The sequence below is a fragment of the Acomys minous genome (assembly GCF_964271855.1).
Source record: "Acomys minous genome assembly, chromosome: 7".
Classification (NCBI taxonomy): Eukaryota; Metazoa; Chordata; class Mammalia; order Rodentia; family Muridae; genus Acomys; species Acomys minous.
In genome coordinates, this window is record NC_140488.1 from 112401764 (window position 1) to 112418413 (window position 16650).

General features: G+C 48.3%; 1 long non-coding RNA gene across 2 annotated transcripts; it reads right to left on the minus strand.

Moving 5' to 3' along the window:
- Nucleotides 1–4515: 4515 nt before the first annotated feature.
- On the minus strand, nucleotides 4516–11217 carry LOC311602122. 2 transcript variants are annotated; one of them, XR_014780688.1, is made up of 4 exons: nucleotides 10768–11217; nucleotides 10138–10408; nucleotides 9248–9406; nucleotides 4516–4767 (listed from the first exon to the last, which is right to left on the minus strand). It is a non-coding gene; the product is annotated as an uncharacterized lncRNA (long non-coding RNA). The 2 variants fall into 2 exon arrangements; XR_014780687.1 differs by lacking the exon at nucleotides 10138–10408.
- Nucleotides 11218–16650: the final 5433 nt, after the last annotated feature.

Below are 16650 nucleotides of genomic sequence, written 5' to 3' on the forward strand. Positions count from 1 at the left end.
TTCTCCCAGAGGACCCACATGTTGGCTCACAGTTGTTTGGTCCTTGATCTGATGCCTTCTTCTGGCTTCTGCACCAGGCACACATGTAGTACACAAGCATACATGCAAGCAAAACACTGGCAAGCAGCTTACCTGTATAACCTATTGAGGCCTTTTGGATCCTGTAAGTTTCAGTCCCTGGGGCGGGGTTGGGGGGAGACTATGGGGAAATTCAGTACAGGTGAGTGCCCGTCCTGGAATGTCATGGAAAAAGGAGAAAGAGTATTCATAGGATAGCAAGGTGTTAATGGGATGTACCTGATCCTTGGTGAAGAAGATGTAAGAAAATGAATAAAAAAAATAAAAAATAAAAAAAGAAGAAGAAGAAAAGCCGCTTGTTTACATCTCAAAAATCAGAAAAATAGTCTTTATCGCCATACTGTTAGGAATCTAGGTGATGTGGCCATTAGAGAGGTGATGTTCCGGAGGGTGCAGGAAGCTCTTTGCCTGTCATGTTTTCTGTTTGTTTGTTTTTTTAAAAACAGGATCTCACAGTGTAATGCAGGCTGGCCTGAGGCTTACTGTGTAAGGGGGGCTCAAACAGTAATCCTTCAGCCTCAGCCTCCCCAGTGTTGGGGTTGCAGGTGTGCACCACCTTGCTCAGATGATGTTCTTTCTTGAGTTGGGCCTTTGCTTCAAAGACCTACTCACCTTGTGAAAATTCATTTAGCCACGCATGTGCGATATGTGCCTTTTTCATATGTATATTACACGGCTATAACATTTACATTACCGTTTAAAACACACACACACACACACACACACACACACACACACACACACACACACACACACCCCGGAGCAGAACAAAATTCCTGCAAAGTGACAATATCCATTTTGCAGGCACACATATAAAGACACACAATCCACCCTCCATAGCTGGGAGCGCTGCATCCAGATTTGTTAGCAGGCACCTCCAAGGGCGACTCTAGTATTAATGTACTTTCAATGTGTCCTTTCCTTTCTTTTCAGCGGAAAAAAAAAAAAGTCATGGTGTAAACTGAGCATGCTCAGAGGCATTCCTGTCCGTCTCTTTAAATCTTTTAAACACGCGCTCCATAGCCTTAAACTGAGCATGCCTAAACGTGTATTTAACTGAGCATGCTCAGAGGTGGCCTCCTTCATTGAGCATGCTCAAGGGGTGCATGCCTCCATTGGGCATGCTCAGAATTGTGCCCCTTTGACTGTGCTCGTTCATGATAGGCCAACCCCTATATGAATATGTATAGGCTTCCTGAATACGATTCCGCCCCCCCCCCCCCCCCCCGTTTCCTTTGTTTGCGCAGGGCCTTGCTTTTCAGTAGCTCCCCTCCCTTGATTCCTCTTGCCTGCAGTGAGTAATAAATCTTTCTTTTGTCTTTCAGGCTGAGCTTGTTTGGGTTTTGTCCTCACCCCAATGTGAGCCCAAGGCCTTGGGTTATAGGTTCAACCCGTTGAAGATTGAAAATGATTTGAGGGGAAAAAAGATTTCATCTCTGCTGAACATGTAGAGACTTATTTTATTCTTCCCTGAACAGTATAGGCTAACAGCTGTCCACATCTGCACTCACCATGCATTCAGTCGTATTTCTAGAGATAAACCAAAGTAAAAGGAAAGAGGCTCACAGGATATTAGCAAATATCACGTTATTTTCCTTCGTTTAATTATTTATGTAGAGACAAGGCTTCGTGTATCCCAGGCTGGTTTTGAGCACCTGAATCTCCTGCGTCCACTTTTTTTAAAAAAAGATTTCTTTATTTATTATGTATACAATATCCTGCCTGCAAGCCAGAAGAGGACACCAGATCTCATTATAGATGGTTGTGAGCCACCATGTGGTTGCTGGGAATTGAACTCATGACCTTTGGAAGAGCAGTCGGTGCTTTTAACCTCTGAGCCATCTCTCCAGCCCCCTGCGTCCACTTCTTAAAAGTGTGCCACAACCACACTCAGTTGCTCATACCATTCCTATGAAAGGCTTCAGCCTCGGTGTGCTTTGGCATCTCTATGAACCAGGTGCCTCTGAAACAGATGCCCTTGCCTGGGACACAGGGACCACTGTAGGTCATATGGATTGCTTGTCACAGGGAGGTCCTGGCTTTAATACGGGCACCTCAACAATCACCCTCAAACTGGGTAGGGGGTGTAGCTGGGTCCCCTCTGGCTGAGCAGTTGAGAGGTGGGAAGATGCACTGCGAAAAGAGCTTTGCCAATTCTCACACTTGAGTATGCCTCAGAAGCCCCAGAGTTGTAGACCCCTAGGCTGACCCCTAGAGTTTCTGATTGAGTACACTCAGGTGGGGCCTGAGGATTTGTGTTCTGAATTTACCTGTTGCAACCTCGGGGCTTCAAAGTTGCTGGGCAAGCATTCTCCCTCTGAACACATCCCCCAGGTAGAACTGGCACTTATTTTCTTGTTTTAATTTGGAGTGTGTGTATGGGTGCACGTGTGTGTGTGTGTGTGTGTGTGTGTGTGTGTGTGTGTGTGCACGTGCACGCACGCATGCATGGAGTGGGGATTGAGAAAGAATGTCTGAAGGATAGAAGATACTTTGTACTCAGGAGGCAGAGGCAGGGGGATCTCTGTGAGTTCGAGGCGCCAGCCTGGTCTACAAAATGAGTCCAGGACAGCCAAGGCTACACAGAGAAACCCTGTCTTGAAAAACAACAACAAACATGTCCACTGCGTGGGTCTCAGGAATGGAATTCCGGTCATCAGCTTTGGTGGCAAGTAACTCTACCTGCTGAACCCTTTTGAAAGCCAACCCTGGCATTCCTATGTAGCGCCGGTCCTCTCCTCCATGGGTGATGCTGATGCTGTCGTGGGAAATTGCAGCTGTGGGCCACTTGTGAGTGGCAAGCCCTCCCCCACCCCACCCCCCCGGGCTCACTCTGGATTCTAAGACAAGTGTCAGGCCTGGCCAGATGACAGTGCAATGGGTAGAGAAGGGAGCCGATTCCCACAGGCAGTGAAGGGGGTTTCAAAGCAGAAATCGTTCCTCTTTGAATTCTGAAACTCAGCACCATCCACATCCCGAGTCTGTGATTGGCTGTGCCCTCCCTCTCTCCTGCTTTCAGTTGAGAACTTGGGGTCACAGTCAAGGTCACACTGCTAGTGTTCTCAGGGAAATGAGAGTTTGCAGCAGGAGCATGCTGGGAGAATGCGACAAAAGGGAGGAGCTTGGGGGGGTGTCTAGACCCTTTCACGTACACTGCATGCCGCTGCTGCAGTTTATTTAACAGTATCTCCGTGAAGCATGGAAAGGATAAAAATAAAAAATACTATGACAATTGCTTTAGAGAATATAATTATAAGCTGGGCAGTGGTGGTGCACATATTTAATCCCAGCACTCAGGAGGCAGAGACAGGTAGATCTCTGAGTTCAAAGCCAGCCTGGTCTACAGAGTGAGTTCTAGGACAGCCAGGGCTGCTACACACACACACACACACACACACACACACACACACACACACACACACGTAAACACATACATGTATGCATGCATACATACAGGGCTGGAAAGATGGCTCAGTGGTCAAGAGTACTTGTTGCTGTTGGAACAGACCAGAGTCTGATTCCCATACCCCTGTATGTATGGAATGTGTTAACAGCCACCTGTAACTCCAGGTCCAGGAGGTCCAAAACCATCCTTGGGACTCTGAAGACACTGAAATACACATGACATACATTCACACAGACACACACACACACACACACACACACACACACACACACACACTCACATAAAAAATTAGAGTGCCTAATTAATGAGAAAAGATTGGGCCACCATCTAAAATAGTGAATTTGTATGAAAATCAAATAAACTATTCTGACATTTACAATCATTACTCTTTCGGAGTGGGCCTGCAGCCCGTTCCAGTACCCAGAGAGCCAGGTCCTAAACTAATGCACTTTTATTTTTTTGGTTTTCTGAGACATGGTTTCTCTGTGCAGCCCTGGCTGTCCTGAACTCACTCTGTAGACCAGGCTGGCCCTGAACTCACAGAGATCTGCCTGCCTCTGCTTCCTGAGTCCTGGGATTAAAGGCATGCAACACCACTGCCTGGCTCCCTTTGTTTTTTTTTTTTTTTAAAGAATGTTTCCAGGACAGCCAAGGCTACACAGAGAAACCCTGTCTCAAAACAAACAAACAAAAAACAGAAACAAAAACAAAAAAAAAAAAAACCCAAAAAGAAAAAAAGGGAGCTGGGTGCTGTGGCATGCACCTGTAATCCCAACGGAGTCAGAGTCAGAGTCAGGTGGATCTCTGTGAGTACTAGGCTAGCCTGGTCTACAGAGCTAGTTCCAGGACAGCCAGAGCTACACAGAGAAAAGCCCTGTCTTGAAAACCCAACAGAAAACAAAAACAACCAAACCAAACCAAACCAAAATTAAAACCAAACCACCACCACCCTCCAAAAAGCCCCCACCAAATTCATTTAAAAATATATATATATTTATTTATATTTAAAAATTGTCTCACTTGAAGTACTGTTTCTCTTTGACTTCCCAGTGTGTTTATTGGATGATTTCCCACTCATCTTGAATCCGTCTTGCCTCGCCTGCAAGAGCGATCAGCCTTGCTTTTCCTTCTGCAGGCTGATCGGGTGGTGCAGCAGCCAACAACACATGAAACTGCCTTTTGCGCATGGCTGAAGACGTGCGGATTTTATGGCATCCTGGGCATTTCCCATTGTTAGTAGCTGGGGCTCTGCACCAGGCCTGACGTCTGCTTCCTTTTCTCTTCTGGAGAGGAATGAAGGAAACACTTGGCAAAAGGCATGTCCTCATAGGTCTGAAAGGAAGTAATGTATTCTCTAATAAAATTAGTCTTTAAAAACAAATATGAAGCCAGGTGGTGGTGGCGCACGCCTGTAAATCCCAGCACTCAGGGAGACAGGCAGGCGGATCGCTGTGAGTTCCAGGTCAGCCTGATCTACAAAGTGAATCCAGGACAACCAAGGATACACAGAGAAACCTTGTCTTGAAAAACAAAACAAAACAAATTAAAAAAAAAAAACAAGCAACAACAAAAGAATAGATTGCTTGCCTGGCATGTGCAAAGCTCTGGGTTTAATCCTCAGTACCAAATTAAACCAAACCAATAGGCTAAGTTGTGCCATGTGACACATTCTTGGAATCCAGGCAGGAGAGCATCTGAGGCAGGAGGATAACCAGATGTTGATGCCAACTTGGCCTACATGGTGAGCACTTGACCAAACAGTTTTTCAGGAGCAGCTGATGTGGATCACAGTCCTTTTTTTTTTTTCTTCTTCGAGACTGGGTTTCTCTGTGTAGCCTTGGCTGTCCTGGACTCACTTTGTAGACCAGGCTGGCCTCAAACTCACAGTGATCTACCTGCCTCTGCCTCTGCCTCTGCTGGGATCAAAGGTGTACGCCACCACTGCCCAGCTTGGATCACAGTCTTTAAAGGTGAATCTTTTGAGGGGGAGAGAAAACATGAGAGATCAGGGGAAACTAGAAAGGCCTAAGGGGGTTGTTTAGGTTAGGAGAAGGCTTGAGTAGAGCGTGCACGAGACCCTGGCTTCAGTCCCCAGTATCTCATAAACTGGGTAAAATGGTGCACACGTTTACTCCTAGAGGTGTAAGCCGGACTCTCAGAAGTCCAGAAGATGCTCTGCTAGAGGCCAGCCCTGAGCTATGGGAGACCCTGTCTCAAAAAAACCAAAACAACAAAAAGCCCAGAAACAAACATGAAGAAGAAGAAGAAGAAGAAGAAGAAGAAGAAGAAGAAGAAGAAGAAGAAGAAGAAGAAGAAGAAGAAGAAGAAGAAGAAGAAGAAGAAGAAGAAGAAGAAGAAGAAGAAGAAGAAGAAGAACAAAAACAGAAAAGCCGAAGCGAACCAAACACCGGAAAGACCTAGGAAATGGAGCCCGCTGGGGACAAGCTTGAAGGGTCTGACCCCAGCAAGCACACTGCCACTGAGATAGTCAGCTTCAGGAAGGATCTATACTTGGGTGGGGACGCACGTGATCCGAGGAAGCTGAGCGACAAGGCCAGGCCAGCGCACCAGGCCACAGGAGAGGAAAATGCCCCAATTAACCACTTTGTGTAGGGAGGAGGGGGTGGCGGCAGCGCCCAGAGCTTTGAGCGCTCTGTGAGGAGAAGCAGAGAAGCCGCCTGGGTCCTGTCCAAGGATTGTCAAGCATAAAGCTGCCTCTCATTAATCCGTAATGAAGCACGGCAGCCAGGCGTTGTGTTTATGGATTTTACCCTAGCAACCTGGGAGCAGGGCAGAGGCAGGAACAGTTCAGATGCCAGTTTGCTCTCGGGCCCCCTGCATCACGCTGCCTTTTCTCAACAAGCGCGCTTTCTAGATGGGTCCTCGTGGGCAGGGTAGAGAGGCCACCATGTTACCCCCGCCTCCGCCCCCCCCCCCGGCGGGTCTACTTGACTGTACCTGCCCTCCCGTCAGGTGCCCGAGTCTCAAGGCCCCTACTTGGGGGAGTCTTAGCTGTCATGGCCTCAGCCGCCTCAGCCTCCTGATTCAGGCTGTAAGGGCTGGGAGTTGGGATTAGGAAGAGGGGAGACTGGGTATTCCTGCTCTGGGACCTGCCAGCCCCAAGTTCTCCTTGCTCAGGGAAGGAAAGTTGTTGGAGGCTCCTGGGAGTTAGCATCCCCCCCCCCACACACACACAGGTGCTTCTACCTTTCCTTCTGCTCCCCAGTCACCCCAATCCCCAAGGGGGAAAGCAGATCCTGCGTGTAAGGAAACACGGCTCTCCAGGGCAGCCAGAGCCTAAGGACCTTCTCATGCTAATCCATGGCTTGGCATCCCCCTCGCTGGGTTTTCTTCCATCTCGAATCATTTTATAAGTACAAGATTACATGGTCATTATCAGCCAGTCCAGGGATGTGGAAATGTACAATACAGATTTTCTGTGCTTCCACCGTTTGCAAATGACCGTTGCGCGCTATGGCCTATATTATATACGTATATTCTCAATTTTTAGAAAAATGAGTATTTGAAATTTTTTCCTTTTCCTTTTCTTTGCGTGTGTATGTGTGTTGGAATTGAACCCAGGGCCTTACACGTACTAGCCAAGTCGGCTGCCACTGAACTCTAGTCACGGTCCTAAGTTTTGTTTTTGATTCTGGTAAAATATACATAATATATTTTTAAACTTTTATCAAGTGTTTAAACTACTTAAAATGTGAAAATTTCCATTTTAGCCTTGGTGTGTTTGGTACTGGGGATTGAACCCAGGTCCTTATGTACACTAGGCAAATGTTCTATCACTGAGCCACACACTCCAATTGTATAGGTTGGCTTTTAGCTTGTTGTGTAACTCAGACATTCCTTGAACTTCCAATTCTCCAGTTCTCCATTCTCAACCTCCTGAGTAGCTGGTATTATCTTGTCTGTCTAACCTTTTCTTTCTTTCTTTCTTTTTTATTTTATTTTATTTTATTTTTATTTTTATTTTTTGAGGCAGGGTCTTTTGTAGCCCATGCTGGTCTCAAAATCTTTTTTTTGGGGGGGGGGGCTTTTCGAGACAGGGTTTCTCTGTGTAACCTTGGCTGTCCTGGACTCACTTTGTAGACCAGGCTGGCCTCGAACTCACAGAGATCCGCCTGCCTCTGCCTCCCGAGCGCTGGGATTAAAGGCCTGCGCCACCACGCCCAGCTTCTCAAACTCATTTTGTAGCTGAAGGCCTAGCTTGAACTGTGCCACTACCACCCAGCCCATTTCCAGTCCTTTAAACACTTTTATTATTTTTATTTATTTAGTTTTCTTTGTAATTAATTAATTGGTTTTGGTTTTTCGAGACACAGTTTCCCTTTGTAGCCCTGGCTGTCCTGGAACTAACTTTGTAGAGCATACCAATCAAGACTAGTGACACACTGGCAGATGCCATCAGTGAGTTTGGTGATGACATGATGCTAGTCAGCCATGACTTCAGACTTGTCCAGCAGGTTGCTCAGGAGATTAGGGGCAGTGAGAAACAGACACTCATCAAGTGGCCTGGAGACATCCTGGCCTACAAGGAGCACCTCAAGGCAGAGCTGGTAGCTAAGGAGCCCCTCTCACCAAGAATATCCACAATGTGTGAGCCCTCAGCTAGGCTTGAGTTACAAATGCCACCTGGAGACCGCCAGCTGACACCTGCCCAGCCCACTCAGGACAGGACCCTGGGGGCTGCACTCCCACATTGCCTCCCCCCTCAGCCTGCCTTCGCTGCATCTTTTATTTTGTTATGTTTGTTTGTGACAGGGTTTCTTTGTGCTGCTCTGCCTGTCCTGGACTCACTTTGTAGACCAGGCTGGCCTCGAACTCACAAACATCTGCCTGCCTCTGCTTCCTGAGTGCTGGGACTGAAGGTGTGTACCACCACGCCTGGCTTTCTTCGTTTGCATCTTATCTCCAGCTGGATAGCACGTGTCTGTTTGCCACTCTCCTTCCAGTTGGGTCTGTCTGTCTAGACTGTTCCCTCCAGACCCTTGCTGGTTACTTTACCCTGAGAGATGCAGCCAGGGGTACTTGGGTTAACGCAAGGGCCCAAGCCCAGGTCTGGCCCTAGAAGGATTCAGGAGCCTCATTTTATGGGTTGTGGCGATGTTGGAGGAATACCACCAGCCCATCACCACCAGCCCTTATTGCTTTCCGGTGTGGAGCTCTGGGCCAGGGCCTTAGTGCTGGTCAGTATTTTAGTAAAAAAAAAAAATTTGTTTTTTTGTTTTTTTCGAGGCAGGGTCTCTCTGTGTTAGCCTTGGCTGTCCTGGACTCACTTTGTAGACCAGGCTGGCCTCGAACTCACAGCGATCCGCCCGCCTCTGCCTCCCGAGTGCTGGGATTAAAAGCGTGCGCCACCACGCCCGGCTTAGTAAATTTTTTTAACAGTGGAGTTCTGTGTGTCTTATCTAAAAAGTCCAACAAAGAAAGAGGAAGCAACAGTCCCCCCCCCCCAAAAAAAAACCCCAAAACCAAAAACTGCAAACAAGCCAGGCAGTAGAGGCGCCTTTAATCCCAGCACTTGGGAGGCAGAGGCAAGTGGATCTTTGTGAGTTCGAGGCCAGCCTGGTCTACAAAGGGAATCCAGGGCAGTCAGCACTAAAACAGAGAAATTTGTCCGGAAAAACCGAAACCAAAACAACGACAACTTAAAACCAATCAACGACAACAAATACATTCTTAAAGCTCGGGATATTGTTCAGTGATGGAGTGCATGTTTAGCACCACAAGACAAAAGAAAATATGCTTTACCGCCAAGCTACACCTCAGCTCCCAATAACGCATCCTCGCGGGAAAGACCATCAGTTAGTGTTGTCGAATCTCTCTAATTTTCCAGCTTACTCCTGACGACTTTAACTTCTGTTATGCAGAAGGGACCAGCGAGCATTTCTCTCTCCTTTCAGGGCACATCTGTAAGAGAATGGCCCCCTCCCGTTCAGATCGTGCTGTGCTTCTAGCCTTCGAGCCTTTGTGCTCTGCTGTTTGCATTCCACAGCAGTTCCTGTAGCCTAAAACTCACCATCCCCTCCTCCCCCCCTCCGCATTTGCCATCTCCCCCCGCCCAACTCTATCCGTGCTTCTCAACCTTCCGAAAGCTGAAACCCTTTAATACAGTTCCTCATGTTGTGGTGACCAAGAGCCATAAAATTATTTTTGTTGCTACCTCATAACTGTCAGTTTGCTACTGTTAGGAAAGTGTACGGTAAAGATCTGTGTTTTCCGATGATGGCCTTGTAAATACCGAAGGTGCAGGATATCTGATATGCGACCCCTGTGAAAGGGTTGTTAGACCCTCCCTCCCCCAACAAAGGAGTCTGGACCCAGAGGGTGAGAACAACTTTGAAAGCCTCCCTGCTGTCTGTATCTGCAGCTGTGCTTTCCAGATTAGCATGCAGTTCGCCTCGCCTGCTTCCCGTATTCTCACTTCAGAGCTCACTGGAGGCGCCCTTCCCTTGAAGAGAGCCCTTGCCTCGGGCGCTCTCGCTAGCTCCAAGGTCCACACCAGGGCGGTGACTTATGGAGGGCCGATTCCTTAGAATCCTAAGAGTCTGGCCAAGTAATTTGGATTCAGTGCTGGAGGAGGGGGGGGGCGTTTTAAGCCCGGCGATCACAAAACCAAGCAGTATTTTCTACAGACTTACGTTTCCTGTAGGAGAAAGAACTAAATTAAATGTCCTTTACAAGCCGTGAGAACCGTGGCTTCTTCCTCCCCGTATGTGATGAGCCTTCCCCCATTTTATCAATACACGGACAATGTGCTTATTTAGGCTGCCTTTCCCAAGCACGGCCAGGAAGTCATCCCTGCCGACCTAGCCCCACACAAGATGGATGGGCGTCAGCCCCGCAGAAAGGAAAGCGTTCTTAGACACCGGAAGAGCACATGTGATCGCTGTGAACAATCTGCCGGCTAATCTGGAAAATGAGATGAAAGGGACAATAACAACAATAAGAAACAGAATATCAGGGGCCGGCTAGATGGCTCAGTGGGTAAAGCGTTCACAGCGCGAGCGTGACGACTTGGGATCCACATAAAGGAGAGAACCAACCGCACAAAGCTGTGTTCTTTGATCTCCACATGCCCTCCCCCCACCCTCTCCCCGCACCACGCAGACACACTTTTTCTTTAATTGAAAGAAAGAAATGGAGCAACAAGCCAGGCACGGCAGTACGTGACTTGTAATTCCAGCACTCAGGAGGCAAAAGGCAGGCAGGAGGAACACCAGTTTGAGGCTAGCCTGAGCTATATAGTGAGATCGTTTTAGTCTTCCTACCATCCTTTCCAGCTTTGTTTCCAGTCAAGGTGTCCTCGACTTTGCTACCCCCACCACTTCGGTGCAGCTGCCTCTGCGGCGCGGCAGAACACTATCTCGGGGTGCCTCTCCTGCCCAGTTCATTTTGATGGCGCTATTAGAACCCACATATGTAAACGAGACGAGGACAATAAAAGATCACAAAGAAACTATCTCAACCCCTTGCGAACGCGAAGCCAAAAGTCGTTAAGTACGTCAGGAAGTTGCGTGCAGGCAAGGGCAACACGCTGAAACTCTTAAAAATGGAGCGGAGCAGATGCTGGGACGTAAGGGCTAGTCCTGAGCTTCGGGTGGGATCAGGCTGCGTCTAGACACAGAAACCACATCCCTGCCTGGCTTCTCCCGCCTCCAACAGCCGCCTGAGAGCCCTCCCTCAGTCACTCAGGCAGAACTCAGGGCCAGGGCTGTGCTGTGGGGGAGGCATTTGTGTCCCCCTTGGGGAGATGTTGGGGGCAGGGGTGGAGCTGCGCACATGCGCACACGCATGCCCTTTGTTCCTCTCGATCAAGTCTCAGAACACAGGGTAGTGATTATGGGGTTTATTTCTCCCCAAGGCGGAGACCAAGTCTCATAAATATTTCTTTCCTCTCTCCAGCCTGGAGCGGATGAAGCCAAAAAGATGCTGGCTTGAAGGAACTCCTGGAGAGGATTCGCAACCGCTGGAGCTACTGGAAACAAAGCCTTTTGGAATCTTGGTTTAAGCTGTGTAGGAAAACGAAAAAACATGACCTAGTTCCCGTGGGTTGTCACATGCCAGCTAAGCCACTAGAATGCAGCCTGGGACTTCTCTGACGGATTGCTGTTTGAATGTTAAAGTCATCAGCAGGCTGTTTCGGGCGAGGGTGTCGCCACTCTCAGCCAGTGGGAGAGACTTGGGTGTTGTTGGAGCTGACCACGGACTTATTAGGGTTATGACTATGGAGGCAATTGCTCTAGCACTGCCTGCGGTTTAGAGGGCAGAGCCCCAGATCGGAGCCAGAAGGTGCTAGCGAAGGGTCAAAATAGAAGAAGAAGCTGCGTGTGGCCTTGCACACTTGTAATCCTAGCTGAGGCGGGAGAGCTTTGAGCTCTGTGCTAGCCTGGCCTACAAAAGAAGGAAGAAGACAAGACTGCCCACAGAGGGAAGGTTAGGGGTAAGGTAGGCAAGAGTAAAAGTGCTAGTTTTAAAGGGTGGAATCTGATGCTGGCTAGGCTTAGCTTGTATAGACCCAAGACTCGCTTCATTGTTCCCACTAAACGTCCTTGCAGTTGGGCTGGTAAAGGTGCTTGCTGCCAAGCTCAACCGTTTCACTTTGATTCCCAGAACTTTGAGAACCAATTCACGTGTGCAAAATTGTCCTGGCCATCACACAGTCTCTCTCTCTCTCTCTCTCTCTCTCTCTCTCTCTCTCTCTCTCTAACCCCTTTTTATAAAAAATAAAATAAAATCCACTCAGTGGACTTAAGCTGGATGTAATACTTTTGGGTAACTTCATTGAGCCCTAGAGTACCCAGATATTTAGCCACACGTTATCCTAAGTGTTTCTCTGAAGGCATTTTGGATAATATTAACATTTAATTTAATAGACTTAAATTAAGTAAATTGGCCTTCTCGGCGTAAGTAGGCTTCATCGAATCAATTGAAAGCTTGAATATAGAAAAAAAAATCTGACATGCCTTATACCATCTTCATCTTCTCCCTGTCTTTGAGCTGGAGGCATATTTGTTTTTCTTTTCCTTCTGAGTTCAAATTCACATCCGCTCTCCCTAGGTCTCTAGCCTGCTGTCATTTGGACCAGCACTACACTATTTGCTCTTCTAGGTCTCAGACCTTTGGCCTGTGACTGGAACCAGACCACTGACTCTCCTGTGGCTCAGACCTTTGGACTTGGCTTAGAACTGTGTCACGGACTCTCCCACAAAGCACAGCGCAAATCTTGGAACTTGTCAGCCTGTACTGCTATGTGTGTGTAAGCCAATCCACACAGATGTTCACATGTTCTCCTGCCTCTGTTGCTCTGAGGAAGCTTAATTTCTTTTTTTTTTTTTTTCCAGAGCTGAGGACTGAACCCAGGACCTTGCGCTTGCTAAATCCCCAACCCCCCGGAAGCTTAATTTCTTACTCTGGATAAAGAAGCCCCGTTCTTCAATAAATACTCCAACAGATAAGATGCCTTTCAGTTTGGTCTTAAGGAAGGTGGACTGTATTTTGTGATTCAGAGGATGGAAGCCAAATGCTGCTAGCTTCATCCCTAGCCCCCATGAAGCACTCTAACAGGGCCCTGAAAGTCACAAACAGCCTCTTCCATAATTAGAACAGCCTCCAAGAGGTTCTTCCTGTCTTTTCCCTCCCTGCCTCAGGCCCACTTGGGTTTGGTATCCTCCAGCAGGAAGTGGGTGTGGCTAGCTTTCTATCAAGTTCTTTACCTTGTACTTCCTGCTCCCCAACTTCTAGAGGGAGAGGCAAGCGGAGGGTGGGTCGGTTGGGCCAGGCCTTTTTTTTTTTTTTTTTTTAACTGTGGTTCTCTCTGAGTCCGGCAGGTGTCTGAAACTGAATCTGGGAGTTTCCATGGACCTTTCAGAGATCCCTTTCCCTGGAGGTTCCCCCCACCCCTCCCAAAGTCTCAGTTACAGAGGCATAGGCATGGCCTCTCTCATCTCTGAGGACTGGGCAGTCCTTCAGCCTGTTTATCTTTCGTTCTCTTCCTCATCCATCACTGCAAGTCCTTTTGGACAGCCTCTAGGAAGGCCCTTAAAGGGCGCCGCCTCCTGCGGGGGCCAAGGAAGCGTCCAGGCATCTTTTCTCTTAGGGATTCTGAGTTAGCCTGGTCCCACTATAGCCACACTCTCTTTTGGCCATTATGGCAATTAGCCATCTGTCTTTTCCCTACAGAAGCTCCATATTGGAGCAGACCTCAGCACACAGCTGGCTTTACTTTCTCCAGAGTGGGCCTGGAGGAGCTGGGACTACAGCACTTTCTTCAGCCAAGTGAGCACGTCTCTGGCCACTGGAGTGTTTTTTGACCTGGAGGGCAAACAGCTTGAGGGCAGTCTTTGATGGATCTGCTCTAAGAGCCTTGGGTAAACACTATCCTTTTCTGTATAAAAGGTACTTATGTTTCCTTCACTAGGGATGGAGCAGGGATCTCCTGTGTGCTCAGCATTTGCTCTACCAGCATCTTCATCCCTCACGCAGGCAAATGATTCCGAGACACATCTATATGGTGCCTCTGAGTGTCCTAGGTGATAGCAAGTTCCAGCTGCCTACAATAATGATGCACAGCACAGCAATCAGGCTTTCCCTCCTTGCCTTCCCTGTCCCTCACGCCTATTTCTTAAGACCTGTCTACAAGCTGGACACTTTGGCGCACGCCTTTAATCCCAGCACTTGGGAGGCGAAGGCAGAGGCAGATGGATTGCTGTGAGTTTTAGGCCAGCCTGGTCTACAAAGCGAGTCCAAGACAGCAAAGGATACACAGAGAAATGCCATCTCAGGGGGTGAGGGTAGGGTGGGGGATGGTTGGGGGTGGAGGAGACCTGTTCACAAAATGAATCATCTTCAAGGAAGTCCTGCTTTGTGGACTAGGGTGGGGCTATGGCACGAAGAGGAGGCCTTGGCCCCAGGTCCCTTATTAGGTGTTGGATTAGAGGTCTTACCTTCCTACAGGGAGGTGCAACCCTTTTACCCCAAGTCTCTTCACTTCTCTCCCACTTTGTCACTCTGGCTTATTCCTGGGTTTGATCTGGTGAGATGCTACATACTGCTTTGCAAGTCTGTATCCAGTGACCAGTTACTTAGCACTTGACTTTGAAATGTTATGCTCACCATGGCTTGGTGTCTCTATAAACACTGTGTGTGGCCAGGCAGTGGTGGCACACACCTTTAAATCCCAGCACTCCAGATGCAGAAGCAGGTGGATCTCTGTGAGCTCAAGGCCAGCCTGGTCTACAAATCGAGTTCCAGGACAGCCAGGACTACACAGAGAAACCCTGTCTTTTTAAAAATAAGACTCTGTATGTGTGTGTGTTACGTATGTGTTCATTTGTGTGTATGTGGAGGCCAGATGTCAATGTCAGATTTTTCCCGTTTGCTGTCCGCTTTATTTTCTGAGACAGGGCCTCTCACTGACTGACTCTGGAGAGCAGCATTTCAGCTAGGCTGGATAGCAAATGAGTTTCAGGGATGCTCTGGTCTCTGCTTCTCCACCCTCCCGCAGTACTCAGGGGCTTCACGTGGGTACTGGGGATCTGAACTCGGGGCCTCAGGCTTGTACACTGTACTGATTGAACCATCTCTCCATTCCCCTGGCTTCCATTTTTGTATTTTGAGCCCTGAGTTCAATCCTTCTTCTTCTGGGGAATACTAACATCCAGTGGGTTGTGTTGTTGTTGTTTGTTTGTTTGTTAAGTTCTCCTACCACCCTCACTGACCCTTTGGGCCCATTGAACTTAGTTATTAGTACCAGCCTCAAAACGTGTCCACTGCTAGTGACACGAGTGATGTACAATTAGGGAACCTCTGATGAAATAGTATGCAGCTACGAATGACTCTTGGTCTTCTTTCAGCAGCCACATGGTCTGGCAATTAAATGGTTAGTTAGTCGCTTCTCATCCGTTTCCTAATGGCCGCTGGACTAGTCCATTGGCACATTCTCAGGCTCCTCAGGTGATGACTTGCTGTGTCAGCCCACAGAGCCCTGCGTCATGCACTCATGGTCTTGGTGAATGGAGTCATCCAAACAGTCTGTCAGACTGGCCACCTAAGAGACCTTCTGAAAGACTCCGGCTCCTCTACTCTTCCCATTCTCTCCCCGGATTCAGAAGAAGCCCTGGGACTCCCAGGACTCTTTTGCCTGTGCTTACTGCCCTCCACATCAACTCTGACAGCATCACTTAACACTGCCACCCCCCACCTCACCCCACCCCACCCCCGCTGGATCTAGAACTCAGGGTCTTTTATATGTCAAGCAAGCACTCCACCACTGAGCCACATCTCCAGCCCAGGTCTTTTCCACTTTTCAGTTTAGTAATGCGTCCATCAATCATATGATCTAGGAGTTCTCAGTGCATGACCAAGACCCACAAGTCTTCACAGGTGCACCCTCTCCCAGGCTCAGTCTCTGCATGTGAGAGATGCCCAGGGTCTTTGCTGAAGTTCAGCCTCTTGGGCCCAGGGGAGCTACATTTAAAGCTGTAAACCCTTCATTTTCACTCTGGCCTCTGACACTGACCTGGTGACGGAGGCTTTGCCATCCCCAGTCATTTCTTTCTGTTCTTATCACATCACTTCATCACTATAGTGAGTCAGGTTTCTCGGTGTACATTGCCTATTCATTTTCAAAGCCTCGAGGGTTCTGCTAGCCACATTAGAACAGCAGACATCTGAGCATATCTGTCCAGTCCCCTGCAGAGCACCAAGTACTCAGAATCATTGGGAAGTTATGACCTTGGCCTGCGTGCTCAGCTCTTAGTACCTTGGCTTTGAAGAGAACATTCCAGAACACTGTGATCTTCTTCCACCCATACCTCTCAGTAGGTGATGTTCCAAGAAACTGAGCTGGGACACATTCAAAGTACCTGCATGGGTCCATTGCTTCACTAGGAACCGTCTTGCCTGTTCTGAGAATCATCCAAGGGCCAGAAGAGAAGCTTGGGGGCTTAAGTGCCACAAGAGTATAAGCAATGGACTGAGGAAGCCCACAGGGTAGAAACCACCCACACTAGTGAGGACTTCTTAACTCAGGACCTTGGCACGAGTCAACCTGTTGATACGATCCCTCCAGCATAGTTTCTGTGTAAATATTCGCACATGATCTCTCTGAACCTGCAGGCAGCTCTTCCCTGTGATCTAATTCTTCTCATTTA